The sequence below is a fragment of the Gracilinanus agilis genome, chromosome 5 (assembly GCF_016433145.1).
Source record: "Gracilinanus agilis isolate LMUSP501 chromosome 5, AgileGrace, whole genome shotgun sequence".
Taxonomy (NCBI): domain Eukaryota; kingdom Metazoa; phylum Chordata; class Mammalia; order Didelphimorphia; family Didelphidae; genus Gracilinanus; species Gracilinanus agilis.
The window spans coordinates 300,343,069-300,352,308 of record NC_058134.1 but is presented as its reverse complement, the minus strand read 5'-3'; positions in this window follow the sequence as shown (position 1 = coordinate 300,352,308).

Genomic DNA, 9,240 nt, shown 5'->3' with positions numbered 1-9,240 from the left:
TTTAAAACCGAGCTACGCTTCCTCTCCCCGCCCCGTCCCAGGAGCGGCACGAACCACATGTCCTCCGAGGCTCGCTGACGATTGGTCTGTTTGAATCCAGTTGGGCCGGCTCTTTCCGGCCCCTGCCCCTTGGGATCCTGGGGGATGTAGTTCGACTGGCGCTGAGGCGCATGTGCATTGGTTGCGGGGAAGCTGGTCAAAATTGGATTGGTAGATGGGAGGCCGGCTTAGTCTTTGCGTTGTTGACGATGATAGGCAGTCTCTCTTCCTTTAAAGAGAAATGATCAGTGGGCTTGGGGTGGCTCTGGTGGCCAGGTAGGCTCACACCTGATTCTGCTCTGCCATTTTTGCATTTCCTTCTATGTGCACATGCCGACTCCCCAACTAGAGTGTAAGCTGCTTGAGGGCAGGGACCAGTCTGTTTGGGCCACTCTGGCCAAGCACAGTGCCTGGCACACAGCCGGTAATTAGCTGGTTAGTTGATTGGACAGAAACTACAGACTTTGAAGTGAGAAGGGATTTCGGGGATCTTCCAAACCCCTCATTTTACAGACCAGAGAACTGAACCCCAGAGAGATCCCACAACAGAGTAGGGCTTCAAACCCGGGCCTGCTTGTCCTAGGCAGCTGTCCAGGCCTCTCCTGGTGGCCTGAGGATCAGAGGAGGAAGTGATCCGAGAGGCCATCTCATCACACTGCACCCCAAGTTCTGGACTTCCAAGGCCCTCTGCCCCTAGCAGCCTGGGTCCCAGAGCATGGCCACCGCCTCTTCCCTCAGGTTTCTACAGGACTTTGAAAGGCTGAGAAGGGATGTCTTTGTACTACTAGAACTCCTGAGCCCCCGCAGAGTACTCCCCCTGCTATTAACAGGCGATCACAATGAGTAAACCATGCTTAATTAGCTTTTAAAGAAAAGGTATAATAAGAACAGTTGATACAAAACATCCTCTCTTCCTCCCCTTTCTTCCACCAGGGGAAAATGAGCTCAGGCTTAGCATAAGTGGCAAAGAGGTAGCTCACATCTCCTGGTTTGCCAGAAAGCCCCTTCTGCCCTTGGTGAAGGGCTCTAAAAGTTCGCCTTGGGCCTGATGTCATTGTTTTTCTGCTGGGCTCCTTTGTAGTGTCCTATTCTTGGAGGGTCTAATTTGTCTTGGGTTCCTACGGCAGGCACCACTTTTTTTTAGGGGACACTGAGAGAAAACTGATGAAAAAGTCCCAATGGTCTGATTCTCTCAAGTTTGGTAGGTCTTCCTTCGGGAGGCTAGGTGGGAGAGAGGCCAAGGTGCCCTGCCCCTCCCAAATCAGAGTCTTGACTGGACACATCCCTCACTGGCTGCCAAAACCTCCAAATGTCTGGTTTCCAGTGGGCTTGGAACCCATGAAGCATAACCAATCTTCCCAACCCATGTCAAGATACTTTTAGAGACATGTCCTTCCGTTTAATCCAGTTGAGGACTTTTAAACAGACCAATGGTTTTTGTAGCTTTATATGCTTTTTTTTTATAAACCTTTGATTGATGGATGGATTGATTAACCAGAGATAGCCCAGACTCCAGTCTCTCTACAGAGCACTCCTACGCACCTGTGATATTTGGCAAACTGCTATGGCTGTCCTGGGTTGGGTCGACCCCTCTTCCCTGGATGCGGGTACTCATGGAAATTTAAAGAACGAATCCCCCAGTAGCATATGTGTACACACATGCTTGTGGAAGAGACTGCCTGCCTCCTTCCTTCAGGCTATAAGAGTCTGGATGGGAGACCTACCATGTAGTCTCTTCCTGGCTGGCTGCTTTCCCATCTACTCCTGGGGGCGGATACAGGCCAGCTGGGCAGCTGAGAGCCTCCCACTCCACTGCACATAAGGCTGCAGCTGTCCAGAGAACAGCCCAGTTGGGATTTGTCCCTGGGGCTCCCAGGTGGTGGTCTGGGGGACTCCAAGCTTTGGCTTCAGCTCAGACACAAAGCCCTGGATTCTGGGTGACAAGGAGGTCTGAGCTACTCATGTTGGCAAGTTTAGTTCCAGATCAGGCTGCTTGGGCAAGGAGCTGCTCTCTGGCCACAGCCACCGTCAGGGAGACCGGTGCCAAGACCCTGGTCAGGAACCCAGGAGCTCTGCTTCCAGCAGTCTTGGACAGACACCCCAACAGCATGAATGTCTCCAGAAGGTAAGAGCCACAGGCATCTTCCCGGGGGCGGGGGGCGAGGGCAGCAAGATGCAATGGAGAGGTCACTGGCCTGGTGGAATGGAGATAGGTTTTCTTCAGAAGGATTTTGTTACCTTCACAAAAACCAGGAGAAGTAATTGTGGTCGAAGGGACAGAGAGCTCACTTTGAACTCAGAAAGACCTGGAATTAGGCCCTGTGTCCCACCCCAAAGGACTCTGTGTCATCGGTAACCTCTCAGAGCCCCATCACAGGTTCCAGTGTGGGTGGAAATCTATAGCAGGGGAGGAAGTTTCCTCACTAGGAGTTCCCTAAAACCCCCAAATCACAGGTCTGACCCAAGGAACAAACATCAAAATAAAAGCTTTCTTTTCCTCTGCTGCTCAGTAAAGCACTTAGCCCAGACCCTGGCACATTGGGAGCATTGCATAAATGGTAGTCGTTATTATCATTATTCTCTAATCTTGGCAAGCAGAGCAAACGCAGCATCATCATCCCCACTTCCCAGATGGGTAGACTCACCAGTGGGTTCCTCATAGGTCAAATGAGCGGGTTGGCTTCTGTACCATCAAGGTTCCAGGGGTGGCAGCCTGGGTCCTTCAGGGGTTCTAGGGCCCTTTTATCCCTGCTATCCTGGCTGTCTTTAGGCCTCTTTCTGAAACCTGGCATGGTTTTTTTCCAGGATCCATTCTCTCCGTGCACACCGACCCAAGGCAGGCCCCAGCTGGCCCCGTGCCTGCAGTAGCAAACACGGGTGGGGCCAGGAGGAGCAGCTGCCCACTGTCCACACCATCTACACTGTGCTCATTCTGGCCCTCCTCATGGCCATCCTGGGGGCTTGGGTTCGGAAAGACACGTGAGGATCCACCCCACAGACATTCTGCTGCCTGGGCACAGGAGGATGTTGGCATCATGGAGTGTTGGAGCTGTGGGAGAGTTCCTTGTACTAAAGAGGACATAGAACTGAAGTGGGGAAAGGCCAGGGCCCAGGCTACTGTGGTCAGTGATGGAAGCAATAGCCAAACACTGCTCAGCCCCAGCTGCTGCCCTTACCAACCCCCTGAGTTCCCATAGGCTTTCCCCTCGCCTGGCATCTGCTCCTGCCTCCTCTCTCTTAGGAGGCCAGCTCCAACATCCTGAAATGGAGCTTTCTCCCCATCAGGCTGTCCAAGAGCCATTTCCAGGATCTCTTCTGCCCTTGCATGGTAGTGGCTCTAGGGCTGGACCTCAGGAAGGAAAGGGTGGCCAGCTTTACCCCTGCAGAAAACCTGGGCAACACCTCTCCCAACCTCTAGTCCGGGAGAGCCAAGCAGATGAGTGCCCTTCTTAGAAGATGGCCGAACAGAGGGAGAGCTTCACAAGGCTGGCCCTACCACCCCCAGCCTCAGGCCCTGTCTGCCCCATGGTCCCCTAGCCAATGACAGAAGAGAGAAAAAATAGTTTCAGATATCACTCACTCCCAGTGAGTCAATGCTGGTAGGATTTGAACCCATACTTCTTGACTCCCACGGGAGCTCAGCAGAGTAACAAAGTCCTCCTTGAAACAAAGGCCTTTCTTTCTCACAATAGTCTGGTGATGCCATATGGCTACTGGGCATAGAATGACCTGGTCTCCCCAGATTTCTAGTTGAGGGCAGCAGGAAAGTGCCAGGAAGATGTGGGGAAGACATGCCACCTTTTCAGTCCAGAAGGGAAGAGAAATAGCATCAAGGATCATCATATCAGAGAGGTATGAGATGGGAAAAGAAAGGAGGCTGGCTGCCAAGAGAGCCAGAGGACTCCATTGGGCTCCATACAGATTCCAGAGACTTCCGTGGGGGATGATGGGAAGATGTGAACAAGTGTTCAATGCAGAGGATCACAGTCTGCACCATTGGAGTAAAGATCTACATACATGGAGGAGATCCCAAACTCATTGAAGTGTCCTCCACCAAGGATGCTTCCAGCCTCAACCATCTCTGGCAATGATAAGGACCAAAGGATCATGTCTCAGTTGAGCCTGCTTTTTTTTCCCTAAACTCTCTTTCTAGGTTCCAGGAGGGACACCCAGCTCTGATGGGAGGGAGATCAATAAGTGGATAGATGCCCAACTGCCTGCAGTGAAGGAGGGGTTAAGCCTTATACAAAGGGACAGCCCTAAGACCATGCTTGGACCTGGATGGTCTGGGCTGGTGGAGCTTGGAGACTGCATAAAATTAGCTCCAAAAAAAAAAAAAAAAAAAAAAAAGGGAAAAGAAAAAGGACCCGTTTGTACAAAAATATTCAGAGCAGCTCTTTGTGGTTGCAAAGAATTGGAAAGCAAGGGGATGTCCATCAACTGAGGAATGGCTGAAAGGTGCGGTAGATGATGGTGATGGAATACTAATGTGCTGTAAGAAATGATGAAGGGGGGTTCTGAGAAACCTGGGAAGATTTGTAGGAACTGAGGCAGAGTGAAGTGAGCAGAACCAGCAGAACATTGTACGTGGTAACAGCATTGTATGGTGTGATTCCGAAACACAGTGACTTAACACAGTTCTGAAGGACTCACGATGATTTCTCATGCTCTCCGCCTCCAGAGAAAGAACCAATGGACTCAGTGCGGATAGAAGCAGATACTTTAAAACTGTCTTTCTTTTTATTGATAATTTTGTTTGTTTTCTTTTTCAACATGGCAAATATGGAACCATTTCGCATGACTTCACATATATAATTGCTATATTGCTTCCCCTGTGGGGTGGGGAGAAGGAGAGAATTTGTAACTAAATTTTAAAAAAGTAAATGTTAAAATTTTTTCATGTAATCAGAAAATATTTAAATAATTAAAATTTTATTTTACAAAAAAATAATATAAGAGCAGCTCTGCCCTGGCTCACAGGGAACTTTGGGATCTGTGGAGTCAGGCCTAAGAAGGGGAGCTACATACGTACTTTCTCTCTCTCTCTCTGGGGGAGGGGGGAGATTCCATTGTGATTAAGAGACAAATTTACAGAAAAGTCTTTTCTTCCTCGTTGCTGTGTGTTTTCTCCATCAGCAGATGCTAACAGTAAAGGAGGGATGGATATCCTCACACGTGGCATGGCCAGCGATGAGCACTGGGGCAGGGACAGAGGCCATGGTTTCCATGTCTTCCCCATGGTCTGATGGGAGTTGGTTAAATCCCATTCTCAGCCTTCTCACCTTCATGATTCCCCCTCCTTCTTCCCATTAACCAAAGAGGCAAGGATCACTTAATCAGCATTTATTAAACTCCTACTATGTGCCAGGCTGGAGGCTGGGAGCTGGGCATACCCACACGCCCTGATCTCAGGGTGTTGCTGTTCTACTGGGGAGGAGATAGTGATTCCCATGAGGAATTAAGGGGAAGGACCCCAAAAGGCAAAGTGGAAGTCAGAGCTCGGGATTACTTCTGGGGCTGAGACAGATGCTTTAACAGGCCCCCAAACAGAAAGAAGGTTCCTTGCCCCTCCCTTCACCGACCATGCTAAGGCCAAGCCCTCATTTCTGTTGGAGCAGAATTAAATCAATATTTCTGAAATCCCTACTATGTGCCAAACTGTGTGAGGAACCTGCCCTCAAAGGGCTTATTTAGCTCAGAAACAATTCAGAAGACCTGAAAAGGGGCCTTTGAGGCCACCCAGAGCCACTTCTTCCCGTCCAGATGAGGGCACTGAGGCCCAGAGAGAAGAGACCTGCCCAAGTTCCCAGAGAGAACAAGTGGCCAGGGTAGGATTTCAACCCGGGGCCTGGGACCCCAAATCTCTATCTACTTCTCACCCTTCCTTTACAGAGGAAGAATCGGAGGCCCAATTCAATTCCCTTGACTTAGGATGAGCCAGATGTGAGGTGGCGGGGCAAAGTAGAGACCTCCGGCGAGCTCCGGCACGTCTTCCATTTATTCCTCTCTTCCCGGTAGAGGAGCGCCTGCTGAGGATCGGAGATACGAGGTCGGGGGACGCGCCTTCTGTTGGGAGAGGGCTGCTGGCCAGGGAGGGAGGCGAATCGCTCAGTCGGGCCGGAGGGGAGCGATATGGAACCTGGAAAGGTTCCCAAGGCCTTGGGGGCGACGGTCCCAGGCCCGGCCTCCCAGGCCAGGGCTCTTTCCACGAGGCAAGACGGCCGCCTTTCTCTCTTGCTTGGCCTTGGCCCGCTGACTAATTCAGCAAACACTTGTGAAGTGCCTGCCATGTGCAGGGACAGTCGCTGGACCTGCTCCTGGGGGGCCCAGGCCAGAGACAAGGGTCTGAGCACACGTCCTCCCGTCACAGCCGGTGGCAAGACAGCAATAACAGAAAGGGGCGTTTACAGAGCACTTTGGGGTATGCAAAGCACTTTACAATGAGTCCATGTGGGCTCCCGACCACCCTGGGCCATGGACACTGCTATTATACAGAAGGGGGAGCTGAGGCTAAGGGAGGGGTGAAGGGAAGGGTCTAGGGTCACCCAGAGCATCAGAGTCTGAAGCAGGACTTGAACTCAGGAGCTCCCTCCTCTATCCACATGTCACGGATACTTCCAAGGTGGGGGGCAGGATGAGCCTGGTACGTTTCTGAGGGGCCTCCCTGGACAGCCTCAGTGGGGCCTCCTTGGAGGCACCGCTCCTGGGGCTGGCTGAGCTCCGGGGCCCGGGTAAAGCCAATGGCGATGGCTTTGCACAGGACAAATGACCGAAGGAGGCAAGGGGCCAAACACAGCCGGGTGGACCAAGCCAGTGCTGAGCTCAAGGCTGGGCCCAGGAGATGCAGCGAGCAGCCAAATATAGGCAAAGGCAATGAAGGGCCCCCAGACCGCTGGCCGCGCCTCAGCCTCCAGGCTGTCAGAAGGAGGTTGTATATTTGTGGGATATAAATATTTGGGCAAAGGGGATCAGAGAGCTCCAAGAGGTCGGTGAAGTCATGCTTGGCTCCTGGGGGATCCTGGGCCCTGACAAATGACCCTGACTCCCTCCTCCGCCTCCCCCCCCCAAGATGATCGGGGTGCCAAGTCTGGCCAGTTACGAGGCAGCATGTCTCACAGACATCCCCTTCCCTGGGCTGTGACACAGAGACGGCCTTCCTAGCTCAGCCTCATCATCCCTTGCCTGGCTTCCCTGCCTCGGGCTCCCCCATCTCCTATATCCATCTTCCATACCCCAAAGAGAAGTTCCAAATATTTCCCATGTCACTCCTCTGCTTCTCTTCCTTCCACTGGCCTAGGCTGACCTTCAGGGCTTTCCTAAGCTGCTTTCCACTTACCTTTCCAGGCTTATTTCACACGACTCCCTTCTACTGAACCTCTAAGTCCAACCCGTGACATAGTAATGGATGATGGTAGCCCACACTAGCCCATAAGGCACTGGAAAGGCTTGACTAGTCAGCCCTTTGCCTCTGGGGTCTCCTTTCTTAGCTGTTCCCCATCTGTCTCTCTGGGCCTGGAGCATCCTTTTTTTCTGTGTCTTCCTGGCTCAGGGCCATCTTCTCCCAGAAGCAGATTTTCTCCAGGCCCAACAAATCTCTCCCCTGGAATTTTCTCAAGCTTTTGGCTGAAGCTTCCCTTGGCCCCTATTCCCCACAGCGGCTCTTCTGGGGCACCGGCCCTGTCTCCCCTAAGAGAGCCTGAAGTCCTGAATGGTGTGGACTGGAGCATTCTCTGCTTTTGTAATTTGCCCAAGATGGGGCCTGAGTCTGGCTCCCCAGCCGTGATGCCAGGGATGGATGGCATCCTAGCCAGGGGGCTCCGGACATGTAACTTGGTCATTGAGAGGGGTGGCAATCTGCACTGGGAGAAGCAGTCATCCCATGGGGGAGTTTCCTTCCCTGACGAAGTTCCCAAGCCCAGTCTCTCTCCTGGCTCCTATGCCCAGCACATAGTAGCTATTTACTAAATATTGGCAGGAAATGAATTAAAACTAGGCTTCTGGTCAGTGGGGCTGCCCCTGAGATAGTGAGAAAGCCCCAAGGAAAGTCTCTGGATAGAGAGATCTGCGAGTTCTGAGGCCAATTGGGGGGGGGGGGAGAGAGAGACAGAGAGAGAGAGAGACAGAGAGAGAGAGAGAGAGGGAGAGAGAGAGAGAGAGAAAAGAAGAAAGGGAGCCAGAGAGGGAAGGAGGAGAGAAGAGGGCCCAGGACAGAGCCTCAGGGAACACCCCAAATTAGGGAGTCGATGGGGAAGGGGTAAAGGTAAAGGAGAGGACACAGACAGGCAGGAGGAGAACAAAGACAGAACAGTGCCTCAGTGTCACCAAAATCCAGAGAGGAGAAGGTGCCTAGGCAGAGAGGGTGGGTCAGTCAATAGCGTCAAACACTGCCAAGACATGGGGAAGGAGGAGGGTGGAGAAAAGGCCACTGGATGTGCCAGTGAGGGGAAGTGACCCTGGAAAAAGGAGGAGATGGAAGCTTGTGGGGAAAGGAAAGTCTAGGGAGGGCTCCAGGAGCATGTGCCCACCTGCCAAGCCCATCCCAAGCAGATGCACAGAGGGACAGGCTCCATCCAAGGAGGCCACCCACAGTTTGGACGCGTCGTTCTCCACCCACTTGGCAGCTCCATAGCAATATGGTCAGGCCAGACCCTCCCGGGGACTGTGGTGCTCAGCCTGGGTCTTTGGTGGGTTCTGCTGGGCCTCGAGGCGCCATGACCCACAGACACCCCCCCAGGACTTCGCCTGCTCCAGGAGTCTCTCCTGCAGGACCGGAGGCAGGCTGTCCTCTCCTTCAGCCAGCAGGCATTTGGGGCTGGACACCTCTCTGCTGTGGGCAGCACTCTGGAGGTCGCCCCACATCTCTGGGATCTTGTTTCCATCACTCAGTGTGGACTGGACCAGCCTGGGAGGCACCTTAAAGAATGCCACACTTGGCCGCCCAAGGGGCCGGGGCTCCGTGGGGACCTTCTCTGTGGGAGCCAGCCTGGTCCTGACCTGTCCCCCACCAAAGATACCTGGGACCCATGCTCTGTGACGGGGTGAGCCACAGGTACAAGGAGGCTGACCTGGAGAGGGGCCGTGATGGAGAAAGGAGCCCAGAGAGGAATGAGGCAGCGTGGCTGGCCAGGTACCTTCCTGAGAAGGGAGGCTCTGACCAGTCAGAGCAAGGGGCTGGGGGGGGGGGCTTCCAGGATAAGAAGC